The sequence below is a fragment of the Oryctolagus cuniculus genome, chromosome 18 (genome assembly GCF_964237555.1).
Source record: "Oryctolagus cuniculus chromosome 18, mOryCun1.1, whole genome shotgun sequence".
NCBI lineage: Eukaryota > Metazoa > Chordata > Mammalia > Lagomorpha > Leporidae > Oryctolagus > Oryctolagus cuniculus.
This window is the reverse complement of record NC_091449.1, coordinates 20,740,929-20,755,683: the sequence shown is the minus strand read 5'-3', so window position 1 is coordinate 20,755,683 and position 14,755 is coordinate 20,740,929.

Sequence of the window (14,755 nt, the reverse complement as noted above, 5' to 3'; positions counted from 1 at the left end):
GTTCCTGCCCCTGGTTTCTGTGAGATTGTTTTATTTCCTTACAACAGCTTGTTCTTTGCTTGAGCCAATTTTAGTGGGGTCTTCTACTTGAAAGTTGTTAAGTGCTATGAATAAGAGTCCAAGGAGATGAAGGTGCAAGATTTGGGACATCCAGGTAGTGAGGTTATTGAACTCTCTCTGGAAGACACATCATGGGAATTAGTAAGGTGGAATTCTGTTTGAAGGGGGTTTTGTAAGCATCTGGGGATTATTTAGAAGTGAGGGCAGATGCTTTAGCAGATGCTGTTGGCTGCCCATCCAACAGCCAGTCCTCCTTTGTTGCTAGTTTTCCTTGGTGGCCACAAGCCCAGAGGGCAGCATTTGAGTGATCTGTAGTAAACTCATTTCCCTTTCCAGTGATTAGTGTAGAGGTGGGCTTGGACCCAGTTCTGGTTGCATAAGAGAGGAAAACCCTTTCTTTCATTCCAACCCCTTCTTCCTGCCTTGGAGGTTGTGAATGAGGATGTGATGGTTGGAGCCAATGTATTCACCCTGTGATTAAGAACAGAGGCAGAGAATTCCAGTAACACCTGCCCAGAGTGCTGGCATCTCTGAGTCACTCATGCAGCCCCAGAAGAAGCCTCTTTCTTCTAGACTTTTGTTTAAAAAAGAGATGTATTGGTAAATCTCTTTTGTTTGAGTTGAATGCAGTTGCATGTTCTGTTAATAAGCCTGAAACAGCTTAACTGATATAGTGAAGCTTCATGACATGGTGATTTAGGAGGAGAATGAGGTGAAAGATACAGTTGTGACAAATGATCTTTATAAACAGAAAATCAACATTTTGTATAGGATGACCTTTAGCTTTGGTATTATAGCTTGATTTGTAGAGCTGTTTGAGAGATGTGTGAACTAAAACCCATCCGTCAGCCATCCAACCCTCTGTCCGTCCGTCCATCCATTCATCCATCACCCATCCATCATCCATCACCCATCCATCCATCCATCACCCATCCATCTATCCATCACCCATCCATCCATCCATCACCCATCCATCTATCCATCACCCATCCATCCATCCATCACCCATCCATCTATCCATCCGTACGTCTGTCCATCCATTCTTCTACCCATCCATCCATCCATCCACCTGCCCATCCACCCATCCATCCATCTTTACATCCACCCACTTCCATGACTTTCTTTTTATGGAACTTTCCTTTTGAGCAGTGGAGGATTTCCTTCCTGTGCTGGCTTGGTTCTCTGTGTTATCATCTGGGTATTGGTGCTCTCCTTGTCCAATTAGGGAAATGGGATTAGGTGGTTGCTGTGAGGAGTGAAGGAAATTTTGCCTCAGCTTCCCTCTAGGGACACTTTGCCTTCTGCAGTGTCTGGCATTTTAAAGAGACGTGTTGATTTTTAGGCACTGGGGAAAAAGTGCTTCTTTTGTTTTTAGGACACTGAAAGCTCTTATTTCCCCTTCTTTTATTCCCCAGAGCTTTCACCAACAGCAGGCTAGCCATTATTGACTAGACAAGGCCAACAGGACACATCTTTGGAGAAATCTTGTGGCATTAGCAGCTCTTCCTCCAGGGGAAAATGACTATCGTAATAGGAAGAGGTATTCTTTAGTGTTTGGTTCCTAGGAATTGTTATTTTTTTCTCAAGTCAATGGGCTTGTCTCTGTGACAGTATTCAATTCCATAGAATATTTTCAGTTTACAAAATTTACGTATCTAGAGTGCTGTCCATTTCAGGTTAGGCATGGTCAGTATTTACGTGTGTGCCTGTGTCTCTTGGTCTGTTCCTTACTGGGGTGGTGATGATGGGGATAGTACAGGGTGAGGTTGGTGCTCTTGTAGATGGAAGATGGAGCATGACGATGTGGTTTCCAGTAGAGGCCCTTGTGGGTGGTAAGGAAGTGAAAGTAGAAGAAACCAGGATGGTGGGAGTATGATCCCTGCTCTCAGGAATAACCGGAATTGATTTCATTTAGAAAACTGAGTTCTTCCTTCTTGGACAAAATTGGCCTTTCTTCTTAGAACCTTATCTTTGAAAATACATGAGTCTTTGTTTGCAATGGGAGTCACTGAGTACAGTGTCTGTCCTTACTGTGTTTTACTATGAAACTTAAAAAACAACACTACTAGTCGAACAATGCCCTATACCTTGTGCGGTTGTGTGAGTACATGCAGCCTGTTGAAATCCTTGCTTAGCGTATACCAAGTTGGTCTTCTGTATATGAAGGTGATTGAAAATGAAACTCGATGAAGGGCGGGATGGGAGAGGGAGTGGGAGAGGGGAGGGTCGTGGGAGGGAGGGAGGTTGGGGGGGAGCCACAACAATACTAAGGTTGCGCTTTGTAAATTCACATTTATTAAATAAAAAAAAGAACTTAAAAAAAGAAATAAAATTTAAGTGAAAAATAATATTTTAAAGTCTATAAACACATTATAACCAAAGCAAATGCCTTTTGTGCATTGACAAAGATTGGAAGAAAATTACAAGTAATAAAAACATAATTTAATGTTAAAAAAAAGAAAATACATGAGTCTTTGTTTGAGCATGGTGATAGCTGAGGACAAGGAGGAACGTGCCTTGGCCAGGAGGCGCATCTATAACCATTGGTGGCAGAAGTGGCTGGCTGAAGAGTCACCTGGAGAATGAGCCTGTGTGTCTGGGTTTGGAAGCTGACTCAGACCTGCCAGATCAGGAGGTTGTCGCTGGTGGCTGTACATTAGAGTGACCTGGAGAGCTTCCAAAAGACTCAGTCTCTGACCCTACCTCCAACTAATTAAAGTAGAATTTCTGGGGGTGGAGCCAGAGCAGCAGGGCTGATTAACAGCTCCCCAGGTGACTGTAATCAGCATCCAGGTTTGAGAGCCTCTGGGGGAGATAATCTCTATTTTCAATGAAGCCTGATGCATTCAGACCTTTTTTTTTTCTTTGCAAAAATGTTCTAAAATTCTTAATTGACACATAATTATTGTATATAATTATAGAGTCTAGTGTGATAGTTTCATACACATATACAGTGTGTGATAAGCTCCTGATAATTAGCATATTCATCACCTGAAACAGTTATCATTTCTTTGTGTTAGAAACATTCAAAGTCCTTTCTATTAGCTATTTTGAAATACACAATTAAATGTTAATGATAGTTATCCTACTGTGCCACAGAGCATCACAGGTATTTCTCCTTTCCAAATGTGCCCTTGTGCCTGTGAGCCGTCCTCTCTCCATCTTCCTCCCCGCCCTTCACGGCCTCTGAGAACCACTATTCTGCGCCCTTGTGTGAGATCAGCTTTTTCAGCTTCCATCTGTAGCTGAGAGCAGGTAGCATTTGTCTCTCTGAGCCTGAATTACTTCGTTTAGCATAATGTCCTCCAGTTCAATCCATGCCAAGCAAAGGACAGAATTTCACTCCTTTTTATGGTTGAATACTATTCCATTGCGCCTACAAACCGTATTCTCTTTACCCATTCATCTATCAGTGGACACTTCAGTGGATTCTGTGTCTTTGCTGTTGTGAATGGTGCACACCGTCAGCTTTTTACATAGGGCCATCTACCAGCAGAGTCTGAGTGAGCTCACCTTACCTTCAGTATGGCCGTAAATGGCTTCCTGATGGATCCACTTCAAGAACTACCAAAGCACAGGGCCTCAATAGGAGCGTAAACTTAAAATTTAATCACACTATCCTTGGGCATCATATCCCTCCTCCACCTGAAAAATCTTAAAAAGTGTTTTTATTGAAAACATTTTTTTTCGACAGGCAGAGTGGACAGTGAGAGAGAGAGAGACAGAGAGAAAGGTCTTCCTTTGCCGTTGGTTCACCCTCCAATGGCTGCCACGGCCGGCGCGCTGTGGCAGGTGCACTGTGCTGATCCGAAGGCAGGAGCCAGGTGCTTCTCCTGGTCTACCATGGGGTGCAGGGCCCAAGCACTTGGGCCATCCTCTGCTGCACTCCCTGGCCACAGCAGAGAGCTGGCCTGGAAGAGGGGCAACCGGGACAGAATCCGGCGCCCCGACTGGGACTAGAACCCTATGTGCCGGCACCGCTAGGTGGAGGATTAGCCTATTGAGCTGCGGCGCCAGCCTATTGAAAACATTTTTAACATACACACCTACAAGAAGCTATGCATATTTCTGGGGTACAATGTGATGTTTTGATACACGTATGCATTGTATTATGTCCAATCTGGATAAATATATCTATTTCTTCAAACATTTTTCATTCCTTTATCTCAAAAACATCCCAAATTTTGTGATCTAGTTTAAAATAGAAAAATACAGACTGCAACAACATTATCTATAGTCACTCTGCTATGCAACAGAGCCCCATAACTTCCTACTCCCATCCTGTTGTAACTTAGTCCCTGCCCATCAGCCTTTCCCCATATCTTCCTCCCCACTTCCCTCTCTTGCCTCTAGTGGTCACCATTATATTTCCAGCTTCAGTGAGATAACATTTTTTTTTTTTAAAGACTCTACATGTGAGATCATGGGATACTTATCCTTCCATTCAAAATTCTTTCAAATAAAAATAATGCTTTAATGTAACTAATGTATTTGTAAAACACGCACATGGTTCACAAATACAGAAAGGACCTAACTTTAAAGTCTCTTCTTCATCTTTCTCCTCTACTCACCCACCTCCAAGTCCTTCTTTGGCTGTTCTTTTCCCTCCTGCATGCTGTAACCCTTGTTCTCCACCTGATTTTTTTTTTTCTGCTGCTATTTGGTCTGTAGGCTCCCTTGTGATGGAGGGGTTGTTATTTGTTCTGATTTGTTGGGCGCCCTTGTTGACTGGCAGGGGCTCACACAGTCTCAATCTTTAGACAGTTGATTTATGTTCCTCGCTTCCCCACCTCCCACATCTTGGAGGCCTTTCTAAGTCAGCACAGAGACCTTCCTTGTACTTTTTAAATAGATGCAACGTATCCCATTATATGGATAATCCATAATTTATGAAACTAGTTCTCCAGTGATGACATTTAGGTTTTTTTTTTTTTTAACTTAAGGCCATTACAAACAATGCCACCAAGAACAATGTGGTAAATGCACCATTTCAAATGCATAGAAATCCAGCTTTAAAGCTCCCGTAAGTGCTATTTCTTGGTCAAAGGACATTTGCTGGAGTCTGTTTGACTAGCAATGAGAATTTTTGAGGAGATATTCCTTTATCCAGTCTTGCTACACCAGGCAACTCTGTTTCAGTGATTGCAGGAGGTGCAGAATTTCATTTGCTTCTTTCTATGAGTGGCATTGAGAAATTATCAGGTGGAACAGCTGGAAAATTTATGACCGGGGTTTTAGAGAAGATGTGCCTGATGCTGCAGTTCTCTGAGGGCTCTTTTAGATCACTACCTGCATCACCTGGTATTTGTGAAAAATGCAGATCCCGGATCCCATCAGAGTCTTTGAGATGGAGCCTGGTACATTTTTAATGAACTCCCCAGTTGATTCCTCTATACCCCTAAGTGTGAGAGAATCACCACTTTAGGAACTTCGTTGTAGAAAAAAGTCCTGGGAGTTGATCTCGCCCATAAAATTACCATACCAAGGCCACACTGTTCATTCAGGACATGGTCTGTAGTTGCTATGAATGTTGTAAGCTCCGCAGTTCCAAGCCAAGACTGAGTCTTGGTATAAGGTTGAAAAATAACATTTGGTTTTCGACCCCTAATGTGAAATTTCCAACTTTGTCCTCACATGTGCGTGAGAATGTAAACCACGAGGACCATTGTCCAGGACACTGGAAATAGATGGTCAGACAACCAGTCGCCTGCCTCTTTGTGAAGTCTCTGTTCACGAGGCAGATGAAGCTGGCTTGGGTCCACCCTCCCCAGAGGAAGCAAAGAGCAACTGGAGGTAGTAGCTTGTCTTTTTCCACTGTCGTATTCTTAGGCTAAGAGATCCAAGTTGTACCAAATGAAAAGTCACCTTCTTTTGCTGAAACACAACTTTCTGAGATGTCTAGAGGCCTCTTACAACTCCAGCTTTTCCTGTCTTCATTCAGGGAGAGCAGGAAGATGAGAGAGGCAGCTTACTTGTGCACTGGTTTGTGTAGGATACTGTTGCTGGCGAGTCGAGCTTTGAGTGGCTTCCGTAGGCAAGGCACATAGGAGGGACTATGGTGTGCATACATCCTGGGAGCACAGAACCAGGTCACAGAGACAGAGGAAGACTCTATGTCAGGAAAAGGATGCAGTAGATGCATGCTTGCCAGAAACCCGGTGTTGTGTATATTGCTTGCTCTCCAGCCTTACCTAGAAGTAGAATGACCATAGCCAAGGCAGGCAGAAAGCAGGACCCAGGGGAACCTACACAATCAATCTCTTGGCAAACACAGCACCTAGATATGTACAATGAATGATATAGAGCTGTATCCTCGGTGTATTGATTACGGGACTCCTGTGAATTCTGAATTCTATGGATGCCCAAGTCCTTTATATGAAATGGCATAGTATTTGCCTATAATTGATGCAATCCTCACATATACTTTAAATCATCTCTAGATTATTTGATACCCAATACAATATGCATGTTGTATGAATAGGTGTCATACTATATTGCTTAGGAAATAATGATGAGAAAAAACCCTTGTATGATTAGTACAGAAAAAAGCCTTTTCTGAATATTTTTGATCTGTGGTTGGTTGAATCTATGGAGGCAGAACCTGCAGATTGGAGAGCCAGCTATTCTTGTGTTTGATACAATGCCATGGTGCCTACAGGGTTTTCAAGAGAAATCTTAATAGTCTGCATATTTGATTCTCAGTCAAGTTGTCATTTATGTGTGAAGGCAGTGGAAAGACAGTTTTCAGATATAAAGAGACTCGAGCTAAATCACAAATGAAGAAGTTATTTGAGGCTGCGCCTTGGGAAAAGATCCAAAGTTAGGAACTTAAGGATGGAGAAGCAATTGTTCTGAGAAGTGAGGTGGACATGCAACTAATTAAACATAACACCACGTCCAAATAATTTCTGTGTGTCTTATAGTACATTAAGTGCCAGACATCAAAAGTTATCTGAGAATGCAAGACTACGTGGTGTGAAAAATAGCTTTGATGTCAAATCCCAGCTTGTGCTAACGAAGAATGGGAGGTAGGCAGCTGCAGAGTGAGGATGAGGGAATTTCACTGGATTTATTACCTTTTATATGGAAGACTTCATCAGAAAATGTCGCAGATTTTCTCTGATCACAAAGAAATGAAACTAAAACTTAATAATAAAGGTTATAGAACTCAGGAACTTAAAAGTAAGATACTTTTCTTAATGACCCAGGGACATACTCAACATAGAACTCAATATCGTAGGGGCTGGCGCTGTGGTGTAGCAGGTGAATCAGCTGTAGGCAGTGCCAGCATCCCATTTGGAAGTCATTTCTAGTCCTGGCTGCTGCACTTCTGATCCAGCTCCCTGTTAAATGCACCTGGGAGGGTAGTGGAGGATGGCCCAAATGCTTGGGCTCTTGGAACCACATGGGAGACCTAGATGAAGCTCCTGGCTCCTGGCTTTGGCCTAGCCCATTGTGGCCATTTGGGGGAAAGAACTAGCAGATGAATGATCTCTCTCCTCCCTCTCTCTCCATCTCTCCCTCTCTTCCTATAACTCTGATTTTCAAGTAAAATAAATAAATCTCTTTTTTTTTAAAAGAACTAGATGTTGTAGCCAATTCTCTCCATTGCTGTAAGGCGAGAAAAGGAAATAAAGAACCACACAAATAAGAAAGAAAGAAAAACTGCCCTATTTTCAGATAATATGATTGTCTATGCAGAAAAATCTCAAGGAACAATAATTTTAAAAGCCTCTCTTTTTATAACTAATAAAAGAATTCAGCAAGGTTGCAGGATAGAGGATAAAGAAATAAAAATCAATTGGATTTCTGTTTACTGGAATTTGCAATTGCTGGAAAAAATAACTTCAGAGTAAATATAACAAAACATATATAGTACTTATGTATTTACTTATATATTTAAAACTGTAAAATTCTGATGAAAGAAATCAAAGATCTAAATAAAGGGAGTGACACACTGTGTTCCTGAATCAAAAGACAACATAATAAAGCTCTTCCCAAACTGGTATATGGGTTTAATGCAGTTCCTACCAAAATTCCACAAAATGATTTTGTGGATATAAGCAAGATATTCCATAACATATATGAAAAGAGAAAAGAACTAGAATAACTAAAAGAGCTCCAAAAAAAGAAGAAGTGGGGCCAGTATTGTGGCACAGCAGGTAAAGCTGCTACCTGCAATGCTGGCATCCCTTATGGGCAGCCAATATCTGTCCCAGCTTCTCCAGTTCCAATCCAGCTTCCTGCTAATGTGCCTGGGAAAAGCAGTGAAAGATGGTCCAAGTGTTTGAGCCCCTGCACCCATGTGGGATGAAGCTCCTGGCTCCTGGCTCAGCTCTGGCCATCGCAGCCACTGGGGAATGAACCAGCAAATGGAAGACCTTTCACTCTCTGTCTCTCCCCTTTCTCTGTTAACTCTGACTTTCAAATAAATAAGTCTTTTTTTTTTTTTAATAAAAAGAAGAACCGAGTAGGAGGAATCCATTTTATATAGCTTTGGCAATCAACTCTGTGTGATGTTGATGGGGGGAAGGGTTAGACACACAGATCAGTAAAACAGAATAGAGAATCCAGAAATAGACCCACACAAGTATGCCCAATTTACTTTTAAGAATTTATTTAATTTATTTGCCGGCGCCGCGGCTCACTAGGCTAATCCTCCGCCTTGCGGTGCCGGCACACCGGGTTCTAGTCCTGGTCGGGGCGCCGGATTCTGTCCCAGTTGCCCCTCTTCCAGGCCAGCTCTCTGCTGTGGCCAGGGAGTGCAGTGGAGGATGGCCCAAGTGCTTGGGCCCTGCACCCCATGGGAGACCTGGAGAAGCACCTGGCTCCTGCCATCGGATCAGCGCGGTGTGCTGGCCGCAGCGCGCCAGCCACGGTAGCCATTGTAGGGTGAACCAACGGCAAAGGAAGACCTTTCTCTCTGTCTCTCTCTCTCACTGTCCACTCTGCCTGTCAAAAAAAAAAAAAAAAGAATTTATTTAATTTATTTGAAAGGGGACAGGTAGAGGGAGACGGAGAGAGAAAGGGGGAGGCAGGAGAAGCAGCAGCAGATGTCCAAGTGTTTGGACCCCTGCACCCATGTGGGAGACCCAGATACAGCTCCTGGCTCCTGGCTTCAGATCAGCTAAGCTCTGGCCATTGCGGCCATTTGGGCAGTGAATCAACAGATGGAAGACCTCTCTCTCTCTCTCTCTCTCTCTGTCTCTGCCTCTCCTCTCTCTGTGTAACTCTGACTTTCAAATAAATAAATAAATCTTTAAAAAAAAGGGGGGGGGAATTATTTATTTATTCAAAAGGTAGAGTGACAGTGAAAGAGAGAGACAAATCCTTCATCTACCGGTTGATTCCCCAAAAGTCCTTGAGGTCCAGTTCTATGCCAAGCCAAGGTCAGGAACCAGAATTCCAACTGTGGCTCCGATGCGGGAGCAGGGGCCCACATATTGAGGCCGTCTTCCACTGCTTTCCCAGGCCTGCTGGCAGAGAGCTGGATCCGAAGCTGAGCAGCCAGGACTCAAACCGGCTCTCCACTATGGGATGCCATCATTGCAAGTGGCTGCTTACCCTGCTGTAGCACCACCCTGGCCCCTGCACTTTAAATGCTAGTTTCCATGAACTTATTGAAGTCCTCTCCTACCCATGTGAACGTGTCCTTGTTTAGAGACTTCAGAGAAGCCGGCCACGCCCTCAGCTCCTCTGACAGCCCTCATGTTCCTGGAACTCCCATCCCTCCACAAGGGAGGGAAACCACGGAGAACTGAAGACAGGGGAGGGCAAGCCCGAACGCGCAGGGGCGAGTGTGCTCTGGGCTGAGCCTTGCTGTCGCTCCTACAGAATGTCTGCGACCAGGGAATTCACAGGGGGAAGAGTCTGACTTGGGCTCCTGGGCTGCACCCTGGGGAGCCCCAAGCACATCAGCGCTCCCCACCAGGCCCTCTTGCTGCTCGTGGCCACAGTGGACAGCAGAAGGCAAGCGTGTGCAGGTGGACGAGAGCAGAGCAAGCCAAGGAAGCGGAACTCGCCTTAGCACAAGCTTCCCTCTACCAGCCCAGTCCTGCCACAGCAAGAACTCACGTGCGGGGCAGGCGCTAGGGCACAGCGGGTTCCACTGCTGCTTAGGATGTGGGCATCCCAGATCAGAACGCCTAGAGTCCTGTCCCACTGCTGCTTCCTGGCCAGCTTCCGGCCAGCCCCAGCTGTGCTGCTCCTGTGTGGGGGAGGTGGACTTGCAGCTGCAAGACATCCCTCACCATATGGGCACCGGTTCTAGACCCAGCCATTCCTCTTCTGATCTAGCTCTCTGCTATGGCCTGGGAGAGCAGTAGAAGATGGCCCAGGTCCTTGGGCCCCTGCACCCACATGCGAGACCCTGAAGAAGCTCCTGGCTTCGGATCAACGCAGCTCCGGCTGTTGTGGCCATCTGGGGAGTGAACCAGCAGGTGGAAGACCTCTTGCTCTCTGACTCTGTCAATGCTTCTCTGTAACTCTGGTTTTCAAATAAATTAAAAAAAAATAAATGGAAGGAGGCCCTCGAGGGAGGGACACTGGGGCAGGAGGTGGCAGAGGCAGCAGGGTGGGAGAGGATGTGTGCGGGGAAGCCAGGGACAGAAGGGAGCTGGGCTCCCCTGGGGCGTCTTTCGGGGAGCACAGGCGCTGGAAGAGATGGAGAAGTCGTGCACGACCCCTGCCTTTTGACAAGGCTGCACTTCTTTGTGTGTCCCAGTTCTGTTCTCCCCACGGGAAGACAAGGACCTGGGCATCTGTCCCAGTCCAGCCAGGGCCCTCAACCCCCAAACAGCAGAATGTGGTCAAATGCCAAGTAGGTCTTTAGAGACAACTGGTCTACCCCGTGCCCCCTAGCCTTCAGGGCCATGAGTGCAAGAGAGAAGCAGAGGACTTGCGCTCTGGCCTGCCCGCCACACTGGCACTGGGTGTCCTGCAGTTCCCATAGTCACAGCAGCCGGTCGTCAAGGTCCCAGCAAGGTGCAAGAGGCTGAGCTGGCCCAGGGCTCCAGAGGCCCTGTGTGGCACTTTCTCCCCTTGCCCAGGCAGGGTTTCCACTGGTTCTGCTCCTTCCCTGCACCCAGGCATGGGCCCATGGTCAGGTCCCCAGAAAGAGAGGGAAAAGGAGCCAAGCCCTGTGTTAACCCAGGGCTGGACTCGGCCAACATCAACACACACACACGTGTACCCTCTGCAACTGCAGGTCATGCAAGCTGTGGCCTGGGGGGGCGGGGAGGGAACACACCCACGCTGGGGGAGGACAGGCCCCTCCTGCCCTACTGGCGGCCCAGAGCAGGTATAAAGGGGCCCCGCGGTCAGAGCGGCTGTCCCTGCACCATGAAGCCTGCTGCTTGCCTGGCACTGCTCGGCGCTGCTTGGCTCCTGATCTCTGTTGCCAGTGGGTGCCAGCCACGGACGCCTGGGCTGGGGGTGCTCTGGGGGCAGGGGCCAGCTTTCCAGGGCAGTGCTGGCTCCCAGGGCGGGTGAAGGGACGCACCTGCCGTGACCCATGCCTTCCATTTCTCTTCAGGTTGTGACATCTGCCGGCTGTGCAGACAGCTGTTTATGAATTTCTGTCAGGACCCTCCGATGAGTATATTTCCTATGTGCAAAATTACTAAAGTGACCCGCTAGTGCTGTAAAACGCCCTGGCGCTGAAGCAGTGCATTGATGGGAAACTGACAGTGGAGGATAAGGGGCACGAGATCAGTGCCGTGGTGAGTCCAGCCGGGCCTGGCCCAACACCGGCTCCTTCCGTGCCCCTGGGGAGGGGGCACTCCTCGTGCCCACCACAGCCTGGCCTGGGACTCTGTGGGAAGAACCTCCAGATGAGGACACAGAGTTGCGGGCCGCCACCCCCGTGGTGCGGGCAAGTACAGGGAGGGAGACTGCGTGCACCTGGATCCCTGGGCTCCATGGCCGTTCAGCTCCCCCAGGCAGGCCTGAGGCCCTCCAGGGCCGCTGTCCCCACGGCAGCCCTGCCTCTTGTGTCAGACCTCAGCTCTGGCCTCCCTGATCAGAGCCTCTCCAGCGCCAGAGCCTGAAACTTCTTCAAGCCGTGGGCGCTGGGTGCTGCCTGCCTTCAAATCTCACTAACTCACCCTGACCCCTCGGGTGCCCTCCTCCACCCCCAGACCTCATGTTTCCTTCTCCCTGTACCCCATGGGCCATCTGGGGCTCCTGAGCATAGAACCAGGCCTCCAACAGCCCTTCCTGTCCTCCCGGGCCTGGCGACAGCTGGGGAAAAAGCAGACCGAACCCTGACTGCAGGTGAGCACAGGCGGGGACGGGCACTGCTAGGCTGCAAGTGTGCCAGAGACAGAAGGGGCCAGCGGACTGGGGTCTGTGTGTTCCTGGAGGCCTCCGGTGCCCCTGCCACCTTGCCAGGCCTTCCGTGTAGCCCCTGCCTGTCCCAGCCTCACCTGCACCCCCCACAGAGAACCTCCCCCTCATTCCTCATCAAGGGAGGGATTTTTACGAGAGATTCTCAGGCACCCGGGTGCAGGAGAGGATCTGCCTTTAGCTGCCCAGATCCAGTGCCAGGCTGCAGCTCCTCCCCAGGAAGTGCCCTGTGCCTGCGCCCTGCAGGTGTCTCTTGGCCCCGGACTCACCAGGTGTCCCGACTTCTCTTTGCAGAATAAAATCTTCTCAGATCCTCTTTGTTAAGGGAGCGCTCCCAGCCAGAAACCCAGGGCCACCCTGGGCCTACGTGCTCAGCAGGTGCAGCCCCACCTGCTGCCTGCCGGCCTCTCACTGGAGGAGGCAACAATAAAAACTCACATTGCACAGAGTCTGCTCAGTGCTGGACCGGACACCGGGCGTGGGTGTGGGAGGCGGGCAGTGCAACGGGGCCGGCTGCCGTGACTGCCAGTGGTGGCTGGATCCAGGGCTGTCCGTGTTGTTCCTGCAGGGGTGCAGTGTGGGGCGGGGTGGGTGGGGGTGTGATCTCCGTCGCCGTGGCCGAGATCCACAGGGCACACGCGTCACCAACCAGGCGTAGCCGGCCAGCCAGCTTCAGAGCGGCAGGGAGAGTCCCAGCGTCACCGTGAGCACACTGCGGCTCAGAGCCGGGGCGCGTGCCCAACACTGCACAGCAGCAGCCACTCTGCTGCCCCGCCCTCTGCAGGGAGACCAGCTCGGCTGCTCAGTGTGAGGCCATGCACGGTGGCAGTGGTGCCCACCTATAGATGGATATGAGACCTCCCACCTCCAGGCCCAAGGGACATAAGGGGTGGGAAGGGGTCCCTGACCGGACAGGAAGACCTAAAGGTCAGGGGGCATGAACGCCCCTGGCCATGATCCAGAAATCCTCTCTCGTGCCTCAGCTGGTCCCAGTGCCAACCCCCAACTGTGGACGCAGCTGTGACCCCGCAAACACACTCCGTGTGGGGTCTCCCGCACAGTGGGCCCAGGATCTGGGTGTCTGTGGTGGCTCAGCCCTGTGGTCATGATGCTGCCTCCTGTCTCAGGCCCCCCGCACGCCTGTCTGTGCCCTCTGGGCCTGGATCTGCCACCTGCCCCCTGCTCTGTCACAACTCACTGAGGGCACTCGGCACAGGGCTGTCTGGGGAGGAGCATCTGTGACATCCTGGTGACCAATGAGCTGCTGGGAGGCCCAGACAGGGTGGAGTGGCCGCTCCTGTCCCTGGGGGCTTGCTGGGGGGGTGGGGCAGGGTGGGCTGATCCTTTTCCTGTTTCTCCCACACTTGTACCTGGGCTGCCTTCACAGAAAGAATGCGTCAGGGTGGGCGCTCCAGGCAGCGGTGAAGTCCCGGATTGGGGTGCCAACATCCCCAGTCAGGAGGCCTGGTTCTATTCCAAGCTCCTTGGCTGCCATTCAAGCTCCCCGCTAATTCACACTCGGGGGTTCAGGTGGCGCCTGTAGGTGGTGGTCCAAGCACTGGGGTTCCATCACCCACGAGGGAGGGAGACCCAGATGCATTTCCTGCCTTTGGCTGGCCCAGCCCTGATTCTGGGAGCCCAGCACTCATCCCTTCCCAGGGCCCCACCCCATCTCAGCTAGCAACCTCCTACTCTGCCCACCTCTTAAAGGTCCCACACCCCTCTTGGTGCCACAAACTCTGTCTAAAGCACTTACCCCAGGGGAGACCTGCTCTTTGTGCTCACTGAGCTCTCTCCACAGAGGAGCAATGGGGGACCCCTGCCTCTGCAGGAGTGAAAGGGAGCCCAGGGGATGTGAGGGCTTGGGGAGCAGAGACCCCCTCGTTACCCCACCTGTGGGACCCTGGGGCTGTGTCCCACCACACCCCATCCGACAGATGCAAATCTATGGGCAGTGAGGGCACAGGAGACACCAGGTGTCTCGGTCCGCTCTCTGCTGCAGTGACAGAATCCCACAGACTGGGGCGATGTGCAAGCCACACGAGCTGATTGGCTCACGGCTCTGGAGGGCCTTCCTGCTGCATGCAACATGGTGGCCAACATCCCATGGGGGTGCAGGGAGAGGCGGGTAGAGTCAAAGATGTAGAGAGAAAGAGGGAGAGAAGTAGAGGAACTTGCTTTTATTTTGAACTTTAATTTTTATTGTTTAAAGATTTATTTATTTTAAGGCCTCAGCCACTGGCTTCTGCAGGCCTCTAGTGAGGGGAACAGTGGATGGAAGCAACCACCCCCCCAGATCCACGAATTAAACATTTGTAGCAACACCTTGATAGTAAGGAAACATTTGTAG